General features: G+C 40.8%; 1 protein-coding gene across 4 annotated transcripts in view; it reads right to left on the bottom strand.

The window, feature by feature from the left end:
* The window catches only part of FAM110B (family with sequence similarity 110 member B), a 113,115-nt gene that overhangs the window by 13,082 nt on the left and 78,298 nt on the right, over positions 1–21,735 (bottom strand). For all 4 annotated transcript variants that reach the window (XM_063169072.1, XM_063169080.1, XM_063169088.1 and 1 more), the window contains one exon: positions 6,027–6,093. The gene's annotated coding sequence lies outside the window, so the exon portion shown is untranslated. The remainder of the gene's footprint in view (positions 1–6,026; positions 6,094–21,735) is intronic.

The raw sequence follows: 21,735 nt of genomic DNA, 5'->3' as shown, positions 1-21,735 counted from the left end.
AAATGCTTATTTTCAAAGTTTCAAAACAAAGCTTAATAGCACCTTCCTGAAGTTTCTTACATGTTGTGAAAATATATTTGAAAGAAACAGTGCCTAAGCATACAGAATATTTCTTGTAATACTTGTCAAGATTTTAAAAGCAAGAACCCAGAAAGCCATCTAATTATTCATATTTAAATATTTTCTTACTTTAACAGCTTGTTACATTGAAAATTCTTTTTAATAAATTCTATACATGAACACGAGCATTTAATCTTTAGAAATGAATATTAAAATAAAGCTAATTAATGTCTGCTACTGATATTAAAAACTTATAAGGCCACCTTTAAGAGGCAATACAGTAGGCACAATTAAAAATAAGCATAGTAAAACCAGTACCACCAGAAAAATGATAATGTTCAGCCAGGGGGATACAACAGAGCGGCCTAATTCTGACAACTGCAGACTTTGAGCTGCTCTTCTGATTAGCTGTGGGGTCTTGCTTGTCAAAACTCTTTGCTTTAAACAGCCTTTTCTGCAACATGAGATATTACTGCATTAAGGTCAGAATGGCTATTTAAAAATAATGTCTACAAATGAATTGCCCTGAGTTAACAGTTTCTAAGCATTGCATTTCTAAGCTGTACACAGATGAAATATTGCATTTTTTTTAAAACAAACACACTATAAAAGTTTTGACTACGTAAAAACAAATCGAGTCTTTTTAAAATTACATTTGGAAAAAAAAACAAACTATACATGATTTACAGCAGTGTTCTAGGGCACTGCAACCTTCAGAGCAACTCCATGAATCATTTCTTTCATTTTTGAATGGCAAAATTATGTTTTTCTCTAGATAAGAGGACATTTTCCCATACCACAGGATAGTTCATTCCCCTTTTCTCCAACCTCATGCCTAAACTTACATGCTGTTAGAAGTCGAGAAAGAAAACTGAAGGCATGCATAGCATTATGTCTTGAAGATGTATCTGTATATTACAGAGTTCTAAAAGCAGATTGTTGAGCACACCAGTTTTGGCACTGGAACACAAGGCAATTTAGGTCTTCATTGTTATGATGACGTTGCCATTAATGATTACAGCTGTATAACTCAACACAAGTGCCACACTTGGGCATGGTTACACACTTGTGTGTGTAACTACTCAGTCTATACCACCATTGACTACAGCTGTTGAGGTGTTTGCTGTTAGAATACACTGAGTATATTTTCTTCTTGGTTGCTGTATGGGAAATACATGCCACAGAGTCCACACGTTAAGCTACAGATCTTCACAAACTGTTCACAACCTATTTCAATGGAGATGAACATCCAGCTCCAGTAAGGACAATAATTCTTTTGACCCTGTCTCTCACAACAACTTGTCAATGAGCATCCAAACTTTTGTATAATATGCAAATTTGACACTCAAAGTGGGGCCTTTGTATTACTGTTTAATTTAATGACCCTTCACTAAAACAATGTTCTTGAAAAGCCTCATTTTAGAAATCAGAATCTTCAGATTCTTTTGAATGGTTTTTGCCTATCTGAGGGGTTAGGTGAAGTTATGATGATGATGATGATGCTGGAAATTCTTCCTGATCTCCAATTTTAAGAAACCATAAAATCCTCATCATCTTAAAGAAAACAAAATCTGTATCATGACCACTGCATTTAATTAAATGGAGAGAGGAAAGCAGCGTAGGGACTCCAAGAAAACATAGAAACTAAAGAAACCCAAAACCTGGAATTGTGAGTGTGGGGACAGACATAAGAAAAGAGAGAAATGACAAGACACAGAGAAGTAAAGAGAAATGCTATTAACCAGGCAAAGAGAGGGGAAGGTCTTGGGAATAGAGGAGGAAGCACTGAAGAGTGAGTTGGGAAGCAGGAATAGATTATAAGCACAGAGAAGGATTATATGAAAAAGGAAGAGACAGCTCAAGTTCTCCTCCTCATCTCATCTCTCACAGCTCCTCCATCCTGCAGAAGGAACAGAGCTGGCATAAGGGCACTGTGGAGATAGGTGAAGCTCTCAGAGAAGCTCCTCCTGAAGCAAAGCTCCTGCTAACCCAGACCATTTGGTTTGTAGGAGAGAGATACACCTTCTCTGTCCTGCAGCCCCTGCACCTGGGGCACACTGTCTGCAGAGCTCAGAAGGCTGGGGGCAAAGGAGCTGGCACTGGGTGGTTGGCAGGGACATATCACAGAGGGACACCAGGCTCAGAGCACCGTGCACCTTCAGGATGAAAATGCATAGTGGAGGAAATCCAGGGACCAGAAATACTGACCAGTCAATTGAATGAGTGCTGAGGTTTTCTGGAGATTCCTCAGTAAATCCAGTTGTTCTTTTTGGCAATGCTTCAGACCCCTTTCACATGCTGATGGCATGACCAGATACACAACAGGCTTGTCCCTGGGATGCCTGAATCAGGGATGCTCTCCATCCTGTCCTCACAGGTGTCACAGACTATTGATTAGAAAGTCTGCTTAAACCACTCCTCCATTCCTGCCCTCCCTGAGAGTATCAGACTACCCTTGGACTGCTACATATCCATTCTCCTCTAAGGTGTGTGATGCACAGCCACGCTTATAGATCTCCCCTCTTCTGTAAACAAAAGAAAATCTCCAAACTGGAGGTTAATACAGGATTGATATTGGCTGCCCAAAGTAACATAAGAAATTCATCCCAAACTCAGTAAGTGGATAGAGGTATGCCAGTCTTGTATCTACTGCTTTATCTTTATTAAGAGATGAGTATCAGCAAAGTTTTCTAGTAGTTGACTGAAACTACTTTACCCTGCATGACAGACTTAAGATGCCTAAACCAGACAAATAATGGGAAACCAAGGTGCCAAACCTCAAATGAGGACACATGGTGTCTCTTTTTCCATCTGCCCATGCCTGCTTCATAAAGGTAACCTCTCCTGCCCAGCTGCTCAGCCAGCACACAATCCCCATACACTGAGTCCCTCCACTGAAGGTGTCCCTCAGTCCCCGTTCCAGCTCATCACTGATCTGGACTGGTTTCAAGGCATTCTTTAAAAGTTAATGTAAAGGGAGGGCTGGTTGTGTCACCCTAGCCAGGACTGAATGCTGCCTTCATCATAAATCACAAATCCAATTTTTTCTGTTGACAGAATGAGCAATATATTTCCAACAAAACCACAGACCTACTGGAGCATCTGTATGAACACAAAACATTGAATCCCATTTCTAAGATGGCAGAAATAAATCCCATGCAGCATGACATGAAGGAGATAAAAATATGAAATGTGACTGTAAAATTAGTGAAGGTTAACTTGTGATCAAAAAAATTAACACAGATCTTTGAATGTTCCTGGTGTCAGTCACAGCTAAAATGGTTTTGCTGCCTTAATTTCATACTATGTATCTGGAATTTCAAGTTCCCAATTCCTCAGCTGATAGAAATGGCTTCTGAGATGATTTTCACATTCTGGGAACAGATTTTTACCCTTAAATTAGCCATGTGTACTCTCAGACTTAACATTTTGTCTTGAAATAAAACAGCAGTGATAATTGTTAATTTAAGACCCCACACAATGCAAATTTATGTTCTGGAGCCAAATATGCTGATTGGAAACAGATGAACATGAAATGCCTTTTACTGAGCAGAATTAAAACTAAGTATGTGTGAAGTGTGCTGCTAATTTGACACATGACACATCAGACATTGATTACTGATTTTTTTCTTTGCTACAATGAAATACTTTATTAATCTTTCAAGAATTTTACAACAATTGCTACGAAGTGCCACATGTTCACCTCCTGTCCCCTCCTGTCCTCATGGGTTTCAGCTGGTTTACTTGTACTCACCAAGGATGAAGCTACTCTGTCCATTATTCCTGACACCTTTTGTTTTGGAGCTTTATTGACAAAAATAAAGATTTTTAAGCTTTAATGCTCATCTTCTGCTCAGACCTTAAGGTCAAGCTCAGTGTTGTGGATGCACTTGTGCCTGAGGACTGGAATAAAGCACTCCAGCTTTCAAAATGGGCAGGAAAGAGGATACAGGGAACTATCAGCCAGTCAGCCTCCCCTTCCTCCCTGGAAAGGTGATGGAGTGGCTCATTCTGGAGGCCATCTCTATCCACATGGATGACAACAAGGTGCTCAGGAGTACCAGTTTATTACCTCACTAGTATCAGTTTAATATCTCACTAAAAGCAAATCATGCTTGACCAACTTGATTGCTTTCTGTGATGAAACAACTACCTGGATGCATGGGGAGAGAGCAGTGGATATTGCCTACCTTGACTTCAGTGAGGCTTTAGACCCTGTCTCTCACAACATCTTCACAGGCAAACTCAGGAAGTGTGGGCTGGGTGCCTGGACAGTGAGGTGGATTGAGAAGAGGCTAAACAGCAGATCCCAAGGGTCACAAGTGGCACAGGGTGTAGTGAGAGGCCTGTCACCAGTGGTGTCCCCCAGAGTCCTATACTGGGCCCAGTACTGCTTAACTTGTTCATCAGTGCTTGGGATGAAGGGGCAGATCCTCCTCAGCAAGTTCACTGATGACACCAAGCTGGGAGCAGAGGTTGATTCCATAAAGAGCTGTGTGGTCCTTCAGAGGACATCCTTCAACAGTCTGGAGAGATGGGCAGAGAAGAATCTTTTGAAGTTCAACAAGGGCAAATGCAGGGTCCTGCACCTGGGGAGGAACAACTGCATGCACCAGCACAGGCTGGGCACTGACCTGCTGGAGAGCAGCTCTGCAGAGAAGGACCTGGGGGTCCTGGTGGGCAACATCTGCCCATGAGCCAGCAGTGCCCTGGGGGCCAAGAGGCCAGAGGTGTCCTGGGCTGCATTAGGAATGACGTTGCCAGCAGGTTGAAGGAGATGATCCTGCCCCTCTCCTCAGCCCTGGTGAGGCCACATCTGGAGTGCTGTGTCAGTTCTGAGCTCCTCAGGACAAGAAAGATCTGGAACTCCTGGAGCAGCTCCAGCAAAGGGCAATAAAGATGATTAAGGGACTGGAGCATCTCTCTTATGAGGAAAGACTGAGAGAGTTGGGCCTGTTCAGCCTTGAGAAGAAATGACTGAGAGAGGACCTCATCAATGTCTATCAGTATCTGAAAGGAGGGTGCCAAGAGGATGGGGCCAGGCTCTTCTCAGAGGTGTGAAGCAACAGAACAACAGGCAGAATCTGATCCACAGAAAGTTCCATCTGAATACAAGGAAGAACTTCCTTACCAGCAGAACTTCTTTACCAAGCACTAGAACAGATTGCCCAGAAAGGATGTAGAGTCTCCCTCACTGGACATATTCAAAAACTGTCTGGACAAAATTCTGTGCCATGTTCTTTAGGATAATACTGCTTAAGCAGGGAGCTTGGACCAGATGACCCACTATGGCCCTTTCCAACCCACCCATTCTCTGATTCTGTGTGCCTCAGTATTTGGAAAGCAGTAGTAATAACCAAATAAGTAACAGAAAGCTCTGAAGTGCTGAGCCTACCAGCGCTCATTTGCACTGAAGGTCTCTTATAAAAAGCTAACACAATCTACTGAATGGAAAAACAGTAACCAAAGTACAGGCTAGGAATAAAGGATGGTAAAAAGCCTGGAACTACTGGAACACTTCCAAAAAGGAGTCAGGTAAGTAACAGAAATAAATAGAAAGCTCTGGAGGACTAAGGCAAGAAGTGTTTACTTGCACTGGAGGTCTCCATTGTAAAAGCTAAAACAAATTTACTGAATGGAGCAACTGTAACCAAAGTACAGGGTGGGAATAAAGGGTGAGAAAAAGCCTGGAACTACTGGAGTACTTCCAAAAAGGATTCTGCAACACATACATGGCTGTGTGACTGAGGCCAGCAAGAGAAGAGAAAGCCTCAATCTTTCTGAAATGGCATTCAACTACATACTTGCAACTAATGAATCTGCCAATCCAATGGACTAGTAAAGGTGGAGGAAGAGAAACTCATTATCACAACAAGATAGCAGAGGAGGACATAGTAAAATCATTCTGGAACAGCTTTCTTTTTATCAGCCCCTGGGGGAAAAAAAAGTACATTTTAAAAAGGTACCTGTAAAAGCAGAATGCCAAACTTTTGTCCACACTCCAAACAGGGGAATGTAATGCTCCAGAGGACTCTGAAAAAAAAAAAAAAGACAAAAAAGAATATAAGAAAAAGGCATTAAAACCCCCTAAAACACAACATATCAGTAACACTGCAGGGGCATGCACGTCAGTGTTGAAGGTCATGGAAACAGGACTCCAAGGCCAGTCCATGCCAGGGGAAGGGAGGGGAAGAAGTGCAAGGCAGCCACAGCAGCAATCGGGACTATTTCACATGAAAGTTGAGATAAATTATGACATAAACGTGGCTGAAGCCTGTGAGCTGTGTAATCATAACAACAACTAATTAAAAGGTCATTAGGGAAGTCTCAGAACATAAGCTTGCCCTGATGCAGTATCTGATGTGTGAGATGAAATGCATCTGTGCTGGGGATCAATGAATGAATGCAAACAGGGCCAAAATGTCAAAATGCAATTTTTAATTCACTGATGAAGGACAAAAAAAAAGTTCATTTTAAGTTCCCGTTATAGATAAACAATCCCTTTTGTTGAGTTTTTGGCTATTTCCAAACAAAGAAAGAGAGAAAATACTGCAGAGAAAAAACCACAACTCTGTTTCTATGATAAAAATTTAGTAGGGCATGGAATCAGTGTCAGCTACTTTATAAGTAACTGAGGGAAAAATATCAATATGTAAATGTTAGTGTTATTTCAGGGCAGCTGCTAGTTGATTCTGACATGAAAATATGGAATCTACAGTGATGGTCTATTTTTCCATACTCAAAGTTAAGGCCAAAGAGCAAAATATTTGTGTGCTCAAAAACCCTCCACACCTCCCTTGCTGGGAGGGATGACAGGATATGTTCCAAGCTAACAACAAAAAGCACAAAAAATCTACTATTTAATTTTTATATGTCTATATGCAAAAATTTTGCTTTTTTTTCTTAGTCACTTTCCCTTTTCTAAAACATTTATTTTAGACAATGCTTTTTAAAACCATGGCAGTATTGTCTTTATAAAACACTACTCCCATCTAGTCAAACAATACATCTTTCATTTCATATGCAACACCTTCTCCTTTTTCTACACAAAATTATTACCTACTTTTTGGAGTTTTAAACCAGTTATTAAAGTCCACACGGAAAAAGCCCCAAACCTTTATATTTTGTGTCACCTGCTAAAAATGATTGCAAATATCCTCACAATAAATAGACTGACAGAAAAGCACATAATTTTAAAATTTTGAGATAATTTTCCTGTAATTAAGCATTTATACATGCAATAGGTAAGGGAGAAATAAGTCAGTGTATTTCTTAGGGAGGAAAACAACTCTGCTGTGGGATGCAGCTTTCTACACATCTTTTTATGTGGAAAAAAGGCAGCGATGGAGGAAGGGGAGGAGCAGTTTTCCTTTCTGCTGTGAGGCTGGTGACTGCCAGCAGAAGGGGAGAAATGCCAAGCTAAGGAAGACCCAATACCATAATGGCTTTTAAGAGAGCTCCAATACACAGTTACCACATAAGTGCATGCACAAAAGAGTTCTCATCTTTCTGTACTAACAAGAATACACTTTTACTTTCTAAATGATACAAGTATATAGACATAATGACTAACATACACGTGGTTTGTTCCAATAGTAGTAATTCAAACAGACACATTTATGATATGAATGTCAGTGTGAACTATGAAATGCATTGCTGTTTAGTGAACACCAGTGTACACTATGTTAAGATTATATAGCCTATTTTATGTTCTAAAGAGGTCGCAGTAATAAAAAGTGGAAGTATTAATACTGGAGTAGTTACTGTACAGTGAGTTGCTGGAATCCTCTGGTGCCACAATAAACATACTGCTCCAGGTCTCAAGGATTTCCCAAGAGGGTCTCCATTAAATTGTGAAACAACCAGGAAAGCACACACCACACAGGCTTTACTGAGCTTGGCTCTGGACCCAGGACAGAAATGACTGAAGAAGATACACACACAAAACTCAAACAGATAAATGTTCTGTGGAGCTTTCAGTGCATGACTGGTTTCCTCATTCACGCCACAGAACAAAACCCCAACGATGCTGTTTAGCACCTGCAACAGCAGAGTGCACTGACAAAACTGTCAGTGGATAAAGCTTACAGAGCAATGTGGAGGCAGACCAAGTTCTGAACTAAGTTACAGACTGTGTAAATTCTTCAACATAGCACACAATATTCTCATGCATGGGACTGTGCAGCAGCAGTGTGGACAACCCTCTGTGAGGACTCAGGTCTCTGCCAGCAGAACAGCAAATCCTCAGATGGCAGCACTGGTAGGTGCAGGATGAGCAGCCCAAGGCAGAACCTTGTACTAATTGCCCTGTTTGAGCAGATGAACTGCTCTGGTAATAGATGTCCAGCAGCACTTTATCAGTCCAAAACAGTGCCCTTCAGCAACACATCTCACACAAATCTCATAACACAGCACCCTTAACACAGCTGAGAAGGGCCACATACACCACAGTGAATATTTTTAAACAGTAACACAGAACTGCAAGAAAAAGTAGAGAAAATGAAGAATATAGCATAAATTTCAGTAGAATTTATAAGCAAGGACTTATCAGGATAGCTAAAAGCACCAGATTCTCCTTTCACAATTGAATATACTGTTTAGCCTAAGAGGTCTCACGAATATCTCTCAAGTTCTAATTACTCACGCAAGTGCAATTCTTATGTGTTTAGCAAGCACCACGCCAGACCCCTGTCACCAAATTTTAGTTACTCCAGCTACCTCTCTGTATGGCCCAGTTCCAATACAGAAGAACCCAGAAAAGCCACCAACAAGTTACATGCACTTGGTTTCCTCCATGAAAATATGAAAGGAAAATGATAAATAGGCAAGAAATAAACAGACCCTGCTTGTCCCATGGAATTTGCAGTAGAATACCAGGCCAGCCCTGTGTTGGAAGAACCAAACCTCTTGTGATAAATCAATACCAAATGCTTGGCCTCCAAGAAGGCAACTTATGTCTGACAACTACTGTAGTTGATTCTTAGGTGCTTTTTAATTCTTTCTTGCATTCTTCCTTTATCTGGAGGCCCAGGATTTCATTTCTCCTGCAGTTTTATGACACAAGATGAAAATACAGCAGGATATGTTGCTGCACAGCTTTACACTGGATGCACAGCAGAGTTTGAAAATGTTTGTTACCACTGAGAGCTCAGTGCTTCTTCCTGGTGGTGGACAGACCTGCTTCCTGCAGGCAGGCACAGTGGGGCACAGCTGCCATGGTGTGCAGCCACCATTCCATTCCTTCCTCGCTGACAATCTTTCTTAGATCTTTTTTTTCCCCTTTAAACAACTTAACAAGGCCTGTGCAAGCAGATTTATATCACAGATTAACCCCTGGGTTCGAAGGGACCTTAAAGATCATTTGGTTCCAACATCCCCACCATGGCCAGGGACACCTTCCACTGGACCAAGCTGGCTCAAAGCCCCATCCAGCCTGGTTCACTCCAAGGGGAAAGAATGATCTCTGCAATACCTCCTCATAGGAACATTAGGAGCCCACACAGTGCTTCTCTTAAAAATCAATAATATATATGCTGATGTAGTGCCAAACACACAGCAGCTGAGATATGTGCAAAGAACTGATTGGTCACTGGCTCCTACTAGACAGGCACAAATGGCCTCAACATGAATATTTAAAGCAATTGTCCTTATCTTTTCAGTTCTCTATGGAGGGAAAAAAGGAGAGAGAGGAAGAAAAGAAAGAGAAAAAAATAACAAAAAAATACTCTAAACCATCTGAGATCCAAAACAACATAAGGACAGCCAATATCAGACTTCTCAAAAATCACAAAAATCATGACACTGAGTGGCATACACAAAGCTGGTTTCCCTTTTGAGCTTCAGCTAAGAATTAATCTCCTCTGTAAGGGCAGAAAATGCCTCACCTAGACAGGGAGCACTTAAACCAAACCAAGATAAGAAACTTTGGACTAGACTCAGACTGCAAAAAATATTAACTTCTTTAATTACATGGGTGTGAGCTACCACTTTCTCCTCTGAACTGACAATTTATCTGTAGCTTTTTTCTCTATAAAATCCCACACTCATTCAAATTTCTTTCCAAAAAAATCCTCCTGGAATGCCTAGAAAAACAGTCCACAATGGCTGGGCAGCTGGCATACTGCAATGGCTCATTATCCTAATTTCAACAGGAAATCATTTATCTGCTGCTGAAATCAAGGTCAAGTGGAAAATTTTAACAACCAATATGAGGAGATTTGTGCATCTAAAGTTAAGTTTGTAACTAGATAAATTCTAAACATTTTTGCCATTTTTTAGAAATGCATTTTTTTTAACCATTTGTTAAGCAAAAGGATATGCAAACTGTTCAGGCAGGAGTGATGCTCCTTTTCAAGACAACTGACTGCCTTGGGGACAGCCACACCAGGCTGGGTACTGGCAGAACAGAAACTCTCCTGCCATTTGTGGTGCCAGGCCACTCCAGTAATACAACACGTTTAGAAGACTCATTAAATAAGATCATCACAATGAGGTTGAGACCTTTAGAACCAGGAGTCACTGAAATGTGAACATAACACACAAAACTACAGAAAACTCCACCTTGTTCCACCAGTGATCCCTTCAGCTGGTCCCTTGCCAGTTGAATATTCCTACAATAAAAAGCACCCATGATACGAGAAAAACAAATCTCAGAGTCCTGTGACTGGCATTGCATATTCAAAATTTAAAAACCCCAAAGGAAGGAATGACCAAAGCGTTTGCCACGTAAGCAAGAGCCCAGTGAGGATTTTAAAATGGAGAAAGAGGCCAGCCTAACATCTGGATTTCTTATTTGAGATACATCTGAAGAATGGAAGAGACATCTGTCCCTGGATATTATCAGCAGAGGGACACATCTCATAACAAATTCTCAAAGGCATTGTCAAGGATGTGTCTTCTTCAGCATCTCTTAACTCAGAAGCACGGTGTGCCCCGTGCCTGGGGTAAGCATGCAGGCACTCTAGTGAGGATTCAGGGATTTTAGCTGATTTTTCCTATTTTTACTTGCAGGAAAACAGGGAGTTTTATTCCTCAGCCTGGCTCCTCTTTAGACAACCACAACCTGAGAATTGCCAAAGCTTATCTCAGTTTAATCTCAGAGATATGAATCTTAATGAAGAATAATTAAAGCAAAGACTGTTTTGCCTTGCTGATGGAAACTGAAATGAAAGAAAAGTGGGATTAAATTATTATGAAACAATTTTCAGATATACAACATCATGCCAACTAAATGCATCTTATGAAAAGCTAAAAAATTTATACCTAAATATACTTTCTATAGCTGCTCTCCTTTTTGCCTACATACAGGTTAAGAGAAGTCTTGCCCTTGAACATTAAAAATCATGAAATACCACAACAGGAAAAGTGAAAACCACACATGAAACTTTATTCGAACTACCTGGATGACAAGAAATCTTAACTAGGACACCACACACCAACATGTGCAGACAAACAGAGAGGAATGCTCTGTGCCCAAGCTGGCCAAGCTGGAAATGAGTGGAGAGGGAGCTGGAAGCTGCTGCCCATGCTCTGCAGAGGAGCACACAGTGTATTAAATACACCAGGAGGTGGGAACCACAAGGTGCATGACACAGAAAAGCTTACTTCCAACACGTTTCCCATGAGTAAAAAAAAAAAACACAAAAAAAAAAAAAAAAAATTAAAACACCTCCTAAACATCTTTATTTGCAAAAATATTAATCTCGCCGCTTAAAAAAAAAAAAAAAAAAAAAAAGTAATGAGGGGAAAACCAAACCAAAACAAACCCCAAACAATCAAGGCAGAGACAGCCACACAAAAGAAATGGAAATGTTTAAGAGAATGAAATTCAATTCATCACTGACCTTTGCCTGGATGAAACATTGGGAAATTCTGCTGGCTTTGGTAACTGCCAGCAAAAGGTGTTTTAAAAAGTGTGATGGTTTATATGAAATATTCATATTTGGATGTGTCAGTGATCTTGCTCAGAAAGTGTACGTGGTGTTTCCCTTAATGCAATTCTCTGTTTCTTCACTTCCATGGTGTTTTTTTGTGTTGATCTCAAAGTTCTTTTCCAACCTAGCTCATTCTGTGATTCTGTGTTTTGTTGGCTTTTTTTAAATGAGTCTCACATAATTATGATTCACAAATATTGCAGGTAGCCTCTCATTCTGAGAGTTAACATTGAACAGATTTTTTAACAAATACAATTTTATTTGGTATTGTCTAATCTACCAAAAAAGAAAACCAATTTTTAAAATTAGTAACTTAAGTTGGAGAGATGTAACTGGAGCACATTTGAAGCTTACTATCTTTCCCAACAGTTAATCCATATTATAGATATCAAAAAGGTTTTTAGAAACAGATATACTTTTGTCATAATTTTTACAAAAAAAGAAAAAAAGATTAATTCAGACACTGAAAAAGCTAGACTTGTATCTTTCATGAAAATGCTTAATTAAGCCTAAATTCAGAAATTCTGTGTATACTTTCAAGCGGTACTTAGAAGTCAAACTGTGACCATGAAATAGGTGCTTGGTGTCTGCAGAGACCAAATTTACCAAATCAAATTGGAATGTACAAAGGTGAAGACTGCCTTCTGAAATATTAGACTTTGTGCACTTTGGCTACATGAAGAAGGCACCATGAAAGAGAAAGGAATATAGTCCATTCCTGCTCACATCCCTGGCCCATCACCCCTGGCAGCAGATCATACACATCTATTATTAACACCTCTTGCTCAAGAGGAGGAGATGAAAACAGGACTTAGCTGCATGTGTGCTGAAAGCACCAAAAGGGGATTCTTGCTTCCTTTCCACAAAAGAATCCCTTTGATTTTATGCAATTGCCTAATTAAATTTCACTGTGCATATTAAGTTTTCAGATGTCTAGCTATTTTAAGCTCAGCCCTAAATCAAAAAAGCACATATCCATAAATGACCCTTTCACTAAAAGAAACAAAACCAAAAACTCAGATAAGGTTTGTTGTACATAAAGATATCCTCCACTCCAGATGACTCCTCAGTTCAACCAAGGAGAAGAGATCATGCACATAACTTTCAACTAGGTCACAAACTCTACCTGTCTAATATTTTATTCATGCACCTTGTAAAGGGATGCACATTATTTCAAGTTCCAAGAGGAGCATAATTCTATGAGCAACAGCTCTTCACGAGTGCTTCAATATTGTGTGGGGATTACTTTATTTTAGGGATGGAGAGACAGATCCAATTTCTTCAGTCAGTGAGAAATAACAACATAAAATCAAGTTGTCAGTCTCTTGACATACTATTTGCTTTAACTTATACTCAATAGTTCCTTGATGAGTTGGTGGATTACTCTAGAGGAATTCTCAAAAATACTTCTAAGAAGAAAATGAATCGTCCAAACTCTAAATTAGCCATGCAGAATTTATACATATATTAGACAATATTTAAGGGTCATAACGTTTTTAGAATATATATACAGAATAACTGTGTGTGAATTTTCAGCTGGGAGATAGTGGATATCTTTCAAAATTACATGAGAATCCATCAAATGCCATAGCTCTCTGCTCATTAACCTGAGTGTTTTAGCATGCCTGATTCTGCTTCTTAGGGTCTTTACAATCTGAGGTCTTCTTTTAGGCCAGTATTTTTACACCTAATTCACTAATTTGTTACACCTGATTCACTAAAATTGAGAAATTCTATCGTGAAATTTTCTTTTTTCTCCCATAGCTGGGAAATGTTGGATATCTACACCACACTCAGTGCTGCTGAGAAAGACAGAGGTTAAAAGCAGGCTCTGGGCACTGAGCCAGTCTCCAAGTGTTCTTCGCCCTGCTAAACTGTGCTTGGATTTGCTGTGAGAGTATACAGCAAATGGATAGAAAATCTTGAAATACCAGGGGCAACTTAATATTAAAAAAATAGGCAAGCAGCAGAAGAAACTATTTAAGAGCCATTTTTCCACTTCATTTGCTAACATAATATGACTTACACATAGATACTGGACCTGGAGTAGCATCTGCCTTTTTGGGTTGGATGTTTGCACTTGACTGCAGAATATTTAATTTCACACTGGACAACGCATTTTAAGTTCTTCAAGAAAAAAAGTCAGGTTCAAGTCTTGCTGGATTGGTATAGTTGTAAAAATGAACATGATGAGAGATAAAAGCAACTGAGCTAAGAATTAACAGTTACTTTTTTTTCTTTTCTACTATCATACATAGAGTTTGGTGACATCATAGCATACTATGATGAAAGCTATAGCTTGAAAATGCTACTGTTTCGGAGATGTCATGCAAAAAGGTTGAAAAAGGAAAGAAATTAAGGTCGGTTGACATGAAAAGAGAAATCAGGGTACTCATGGGATGCAGCACAGAAAATAGATTTTCTTGTAGATGTGCTGCCAGGAGCAGCACAGGCTGCCCTGTGCCAGAGCCAGTTGAGGAGCTGGAGCACAGGAGGAGAGGGTGAGGGCACTGTGTTTGCTCAGTCATGAAAAGAGAGGGCTACAGGGAGAGACCTGCCCACTGCCTGATGGGAGGGGACACAGGCTGTCCTCAAAGGTACACAGGGAGGAAGGGGAGCATCAACCTGAGCTGCAACATGGGACATTACAGCCTTATATGGGGGAGAAAACTTTTTACTTTCAGGAAAGCGAATCACTGAAACAGAAGTCCAGAGAGTCTGCTGGACTTTCATCCTTGGAGATAATGAAAAGTATCCTGTGCATGGCCTTGAGCAACCTGATCAGATGGGAATCGGGTGGTCAGCAGGATGGACTAAGTGACCTCTGCAAGTCCCCTCCAGCCTATACAATTCTGTGATCTCATCTTGCCACCTCATTGCAGTGGTGCCAAAAATCAAGAGTTTCTTTGTCTCACCCTCTCCTCAGCAGCAGGTGATCCAGACATGGAAGACAGAGCAATAAACAAGTACATGTTTAAATTCATCACCATCTATATCCACCTCTTTCCATTTCTCCATGCTTGATAGACTGGAATATTTGCTTCTTAGTATGCACCGGGCATTCTCTCTGCTCTTTTGCTTTTTGCATCTCTCGGTGATTTACTTGCCAACAGCAAACAAAACAGGATGACTTGAGAAAATCAAGAAAACATGAGGAAGAGAAAAAGAACCACGCAGAGAAAGAAAAGCATCATCTCTTCCTTTTTAGCAGCAGGCACCTGTAATTTATTCAGCAAGGCAGCGACTTAACAGGCAGTGCTGTGCAGGACTGCTTTGTGTACAGCATTAAGGAATCAGTCCAGGAAAGGGGATGAGAAGGACAAAAAGCTGCTAATGCCAGTGTTTAACTGGGAGTAGAGGCTAAACAGAGGGCTGATGGGCTGTGCCACTCTGTGCAAGTCTGGTTGCCATGCTGAAAACATGCCCCAAATTCCCTGTATTGGTGATACAGATATGCAGGGATACACAGGGACACACATGATATACTGGGACAAAAATCAAGTGGCCAATATCACAATTGCTGCTATTTAGAAACTGTCTAATCAAAGGAGATGTTCTGATGCCCCAAAAGGTGTATTCGGCAGGGAAACTGCCAAAAGTACTCCATAAAGTTCTAAGGTACATATCACATGGACTGAACTTGCCAGTTCAACAATGATGTCATCTGCTCCTTGCAGCTCACAGAAGGCCGTGTTGAGGCAGAAACATGCAATGATTTTGTCAAAAGAAAATACAAGATACGTAAGCAATATTGAGTTAGACTGTTTGACTCTTCCCACTGTTTCTGCCACCAGTACAGGCAAGAACAAACCAATATTTGCAGTGACACAACTCAGTACCAGTACTGCCGGCAGACACTGAGCAACAGAGAGCACTGAATTAATTTTTTCTGTTTAGTGAAAGTAAATAATAGCATTATTAGAGACTGACAGAGGACAAACAAACTAAAGCAACTCAGCAAACCCACACAAAACCTGGGTAATTAAACTCCCATTTTTCACAGCAAGGATGCCTGGAATCTCAACACTGCAAAGCATGTGACACTTCCCCCATTCAATTTTCCTTAAATCAGCTCTTTTTCTTCACTATCCCCACCAAACACAAACTACATTTTGAAAGGATCCATTTTAAAAGATAAGCCCAACCCTCTGGTACTTTGTCACGTGGCTCCTGGGAAATGCTGCTGGGAGTCATTAAAGAAGCAAGTACTCAGTGGATTCTCACCTTAAGGATGTTCAGTGCAAGACAGATTCACAGCTATCTTATCTGCGAGTTACTAATGCAGAGAGCAAACTTTGTGCTCACCACCAGTGAGCCTCCAAATGGCTTTGCACTGCAGATGCTGTCCCCACTGGATGTAAGCCATGATACTACAAATGTGGTTTGCAGTTGGTGAGGTTTCCAGGCAGTGTCTCTGCACTGCCAACAGTCTCTGCTTCAGTTAATTTTCTCATCTTATTGTCTATGCTGTCATTATCCAATCTGACTATTACACCAGCAAACCAGGAACCTGCTGCAAAGGAGTAGTTAAGAGGGTAGAAATGTTTTGCTTTAAATATTTCCTATCAAAGAATAAATGCACACAGCTCCCACCTCTGCATCTTTGCTTTCAGGATCCAAGCATTATTAACAACTCTTGATAAGGAAACTATTATTGTTTTTACACAGTAAGAAGTGGTGCTAAGGATTAATAATATACATATGTAACGCTTTTTAATTTCATAATGAACAACTTATTCGCACTTATAACCTATACTTCAGCTGCAAAGACAGCACAGCTGCCCTCTGTCACCACAGTCACACTGGTTTCATCCTACAACCCCTCCACAAAGAAATGCACAACCAATAAAAACTGCATCACTTCTGAACCACTGTTTTGTGAGTTTTGGGAATGCCATAGCAGCCACAATGTATAACACTACACCTATCCCAAATTCTCCTTCAGCAAACTGCACACCTGGTGGGACCAAACACCAGAGCAGAGATACGTGGGGGCAGCCAAAGAAGAGCCTGCAGCCCTTTCAGCTGGCCAAGATAGCTCACCCGTTGGATGAAAGCAGCCTAGAGTAGGATCATCCTGGGAAGGGGCTGTGTTCCCACAGCTCTCAGCCGAGCCAACTGCTGCAGTGCTTGCTTTGCAGGGCGCTCACAGCTGTGACAAACTCCGGAGCAGGTTCCTGGCAGCAGGAGCAGAGAGGGGCAGGACGCCCCAGCCCAGCCCAGCGGAAGCAGAGGGCACTGTTTGCACTGCAGGCCAGCTCCTATTCCCCTGTCTGACAATGGCAAATCTCTTTGGCCCTGGGCAGTTCTGGGAACAGAATATTGTCTTGTGAAATTCCAACGCTGCTTTAATGCTATCATTATTAGCATTGTCTTCAGACAATAAAATGTTCTGTCGCAGTCGCTGTGGGCTCGCAGCAGTGAATACACACTGAGTCACCCCACATTAACTTAAATAGCACAACTGTGTGAATACATGATCTTCAGTTAAATCTACACACACTCAAAAGTAAAAATAAGCAGATCTCCACGGAAGAACTCACTTTCTACACAACACAAAACCCTTGCTGTGTGCTTCCACAACCTCAACAAACATGTGGCAAAAGGCTTAGTAAGACTACTCCTATTTTCTGATCTGGTAGTAGATGAGAATACAAAGCCACCCCCAAAGGCTTATGCAATTAAAAAGATGTGTGTTCCTAAACCTGGCTTTATTTGTCCTGGGACCTCCATAACACAAGCAGAGGTGATACCCACGAGCAGCCCCTTGCACCGCAATGCCCACACAGAGCACCCTCTGCCCCCCTCCTTTCCCCTCAAATCAGCACCTCTTGAGAAGAATAACTGCTCAGATGCTTTCTCACTATCTGTAAGAACATGCCCCTCATGTTGTGTTCAACCCCATTCAGAGCAGGAGATACCCAAAGGATTTCAAGGTGGAGCATAGGCACAGTCTAAGGCCCAGACATTCTCTCTTATCACAGGACTTGCTGTGCTGCCAATTCACCACGCACTGCTGACACCAAAGCACATAAAAGCAAAGCAAACAACTGATCTGTGCTCAGACTTGTCTGTGCTTCTGTCCCTTAACTAAACCCTCACTAGGAATAGAAACTGCATAAAGTAAGAGATTCTGTACTTTGAAATGAAACTACAGAAGGCACTGAGGGTTAAAATGAGTGCACTTTTTTTGTTTGTTTTACACCTCTGAAACCATCCAGCACAGTCCTCCTCACACCAAAGCTGCACAGCTGCCTGCAGGCACATTATTTTACACTTCCTAAAACAAAACCTCCTACGTCTAACAGTTCTAACACACAATCAGATATACTCCAACCAGGTATCATCATTTTAAAAGGATTTTGCTATTGTGTGTGCTCAAAATATTGGGCACTTGAACAACTGTCATGATAGAGCATGACTTCAGTACGATATGAATTCACAGGATGCAAATTGAGGCAAATAAAGCATTCATACCACCAAAGATCCTTAATTCTCTTTCTCTAGGAGGAGCTCTGATGTGCTTATCTTAAGCTCCTGTCCTTGCCTTACTTCTTGCAGGAACTTCTCTCTCTTCCAGTAATTCCTTGTGGACAAGAACTAAGGAAGGGAAGTCCCCAGCTGCCTGGAAGTTTCAAGCCCAAGTCAGAAAACACGAGTAAAGAATACAGGGCCCAAAAGTGTTCAAGGGAAGATCTAGCTATAGGACAAATAATACTAATAAAAAGCCTTTGTTTGTTACCACAGAGTATATCTGAGGGAGACAGTTTCATGATTCCCCTAAATTTTCAATCTCTCCCTCTCTACCCTGAAGCAACAGTGTCCAATGTAAAGAAAAGCTACTTTCTTGCCTAACTGTGAGGAAAGCTGTGGACCACAGCTTCTCACATATGCAGAATGAAGGCAATATGTAAAAATCTGAAGAAACAATTTTTTTTTTACCCTCATATATGAATGCCTAATTTCTGCAATTATCTGTATGGAACAATGAATGATGTTAGATAAACAGCCAGAATTCTTAAAGTTAATTTAAGCCCATGTTGGATCTGTCTCGGAGGAGCTGGCAGCTGGCCACCTCACCAGGGACCAAGGAGACAGGACACACTATCTTTTGGAGCTGCTTTTCTCCTACACTGGTTTCCCCTTTTATCCCTGGCAGGTCTCTGTGCACCTGTGCAAAGCAAGCCTGGTTATCTCTGCCAGCCCAAAAGAGCACAGCCCAGCCCATGGGGTCCCTCCCAGTGTCTGAATTACAGACAAAACAGCACAACAGTGTGCCCTTGCCCAAAGCATACCCTGCGTGCTGCAGGTTTTGTGGCAGCTCCCTTGGGGCTCCCTTGGGTCTCTGCAGCACAGTTTATGTAGTGGGCAGAGTCAACAGATACCCCACTTCTCTCTCCTTCACCCAACAGCCACAAAATGCAACATGCCCTGTGCACGGAAACCAGCTGGAACAGCAATGCCAGAGGTACTTGGGACACCACAGCAGGACGCTACTGCCACCAAACACTGATGAAAGCTTCCCATACTCTCTGAGGAAACATGACTTGAAGCCCATGGACACAGGGAAAGGAGCAGGGATGTGAGAAATTTGTAGGTGTTTGCTCCCAGGCCCTCCTGGCCCTAAGTTTATGCTCTTGCATGGATTTCCTTCCCCCAGCTGAGGGCACTGAAAGCCTTGCAGGTCATGGTCGGGCTGGTGTCACCCTTGCATGTGACAGTCCTCTCCTTCCAGATGAGACAAGGCAGCCAGAAACAACAACTCCAGTACTGAATACAGCTGGCATCAACGACAAAGCAGCATTGGGATTGAGGGAAATGTTAACACAGTATTCCTGACCTAGAGTTTTCACTGCTCTCACATCACTAGCACCACGGGAAGGGAGGAGGTTTCTGGGGCAGGTTGTTACGGCAGCCCTGCACCAAGATTGCCTAAATGGCAAAGGGCAGCACGTCTGGCTGAGGGCTAACTCCTCCTGGGAGCCACTGCTGCTTATGTGGAATCGAGATGGATATTTGTAATCACACTTCCTAACTGTTGGCATTTTCATACTATTTGCCAGGCAGGTGACTCCTTCAAAAAATACCATGCAAAAGCTACATAAACCCTGAAATTTTCAGGTCAGACAATTTCCTCTCCTCCTCAGCCCCAGATGTTTCAAACAAGGAGATGTGCAGTGCACAGGGGTAGTCACCCAGAAAAGCTGGCTTTCTGGGGCTTACAGTTTATCCTCTGTAGCTCCTGGAAGGCTTATACTTCAACCATGCGAAAATGCTATCACTTATTATTATACTATATTTCATGCTCAATATTTATGCCCTTTTTCTCCAGTGCCAAAAGCTCACATTGATACCTTAAACTTTACTGTGCAAATGCAAGACTTCTATTTTTGGGATGCCTTTTTATTTTTTTTCCTTTTCTTTCTTGCCCCTCCTCCCTCAGACATGAAGGTAGTAATCTTTAAGATTTATTCAAAAATCCAAGAGCAATGCAATCTTGGCAAAAAACAAAGATGGCAAAATACCCTGAGCATTAAAAATATTAAAAACACCATTTTTTTTTATTTCACACATTCAATCCTAGAGTGATTTTTATTAGCCTACAGAACATTAAAGCCTTGTAAAGTCAGATTTACAACAGAACTTGAAACAACCCCATCTATAGCCTATGAAGTGCTGTTATAACACAAATTCTAAGTGTCAAACCTTAGTCAATTATGTAACTCAGCACTTCCCCCCTTTTTTAGCTGTAATCTTATATGAAAAGCTGCTATCACAAAAACTGCCTGACCTTGTGCTGTAAATATCTCATTATTTTATTTATCTTACAGCTGTTACAAAAGTAAAAGTGACAAACCCTGCATTAAATTGCTGATTTTGTGAACTGTTCTAAAAGCTTGAATTTCATTATGAGTTCTGGATTAAAATACATGGATAAAAAGCAAAAGGATAAGATAAAACAGGAATGAGTAGGTAGATCAAAAAATCAGGTTTTTAAGCTTTATCTTGTAAAATGTATGGGAGGCAATAGTCAAGAAGAAATATCTGTCAAAACCACCAATTTGGGCAGTATTTAAAATAAATAACTGCATATTCCTTCTTCTTAGATTCTCTTTGTTTGTTCTAATTTGCTCCAGGACTTCAGCACAAACACAGAGTGTTCTGATTTTTGGGCACAATCTTTGGGTAAATCTTTTTTGTTTTCTTCTCAGTAGCGAAAAATAAAATTTAACAAGTATGACCATTTATCTGATTTCCACAGTACACAAAGTGAACTACTGCTCTTTCTGAAGAAATTTATGTCAGTAAATATGTAAGATCTATATGCATACATATTTGCATTTCTCTTGAAGTACATAAAAGCACAATAACTTGGAGTAAAAACCACACAAAATTGCTAAATAAATCTGAAAATGCTGCATTTTCGCAGGGAAGCACCACATTCTATCAATGTTAACCTTTTTAATGTGATGTGCACTGAAAAGATAAATGTATACCATGCTGATAGTGAAAACTTCTATATCAGATCATTAATTTTTTTACATTACCTTACTAATCTTTATAAAACTCCTTTTTTTCCCCACACTTGAATTCAGTTATATACTTTCATTCATCAGCAGCAGAAAACAAGTAACTGAAATGTCAAAAGTCACCATTAATACCAGTGTTGCAGGAGAAAGCTTAAAACCTGAAGAGATAATTAGGATTATAGAATCATTAAGGTTAGAAAAGGCCTCTAAGA

This window comes from Melospiza melodia, chromosome 1 (assembly GCF_035770615.1).
Source record: "Melospiza melodia melodia isolate bMelMel2 chromosome 1, bMelMel2.pri, whole genome shotgun sequence".
Classification (NCBI taxonomy): domain Eukaryota; kingdom Metazoa; phylum Chordata; class Aves; order Passeriformes; family Passerellidae; genus Melospiza; species Melospiza melodia.
The sequence above is the reverse complement of the archived record's forward strand: the minus strand, read 5'-3'. Positions and strand labels throughout refer to the sequence as shown.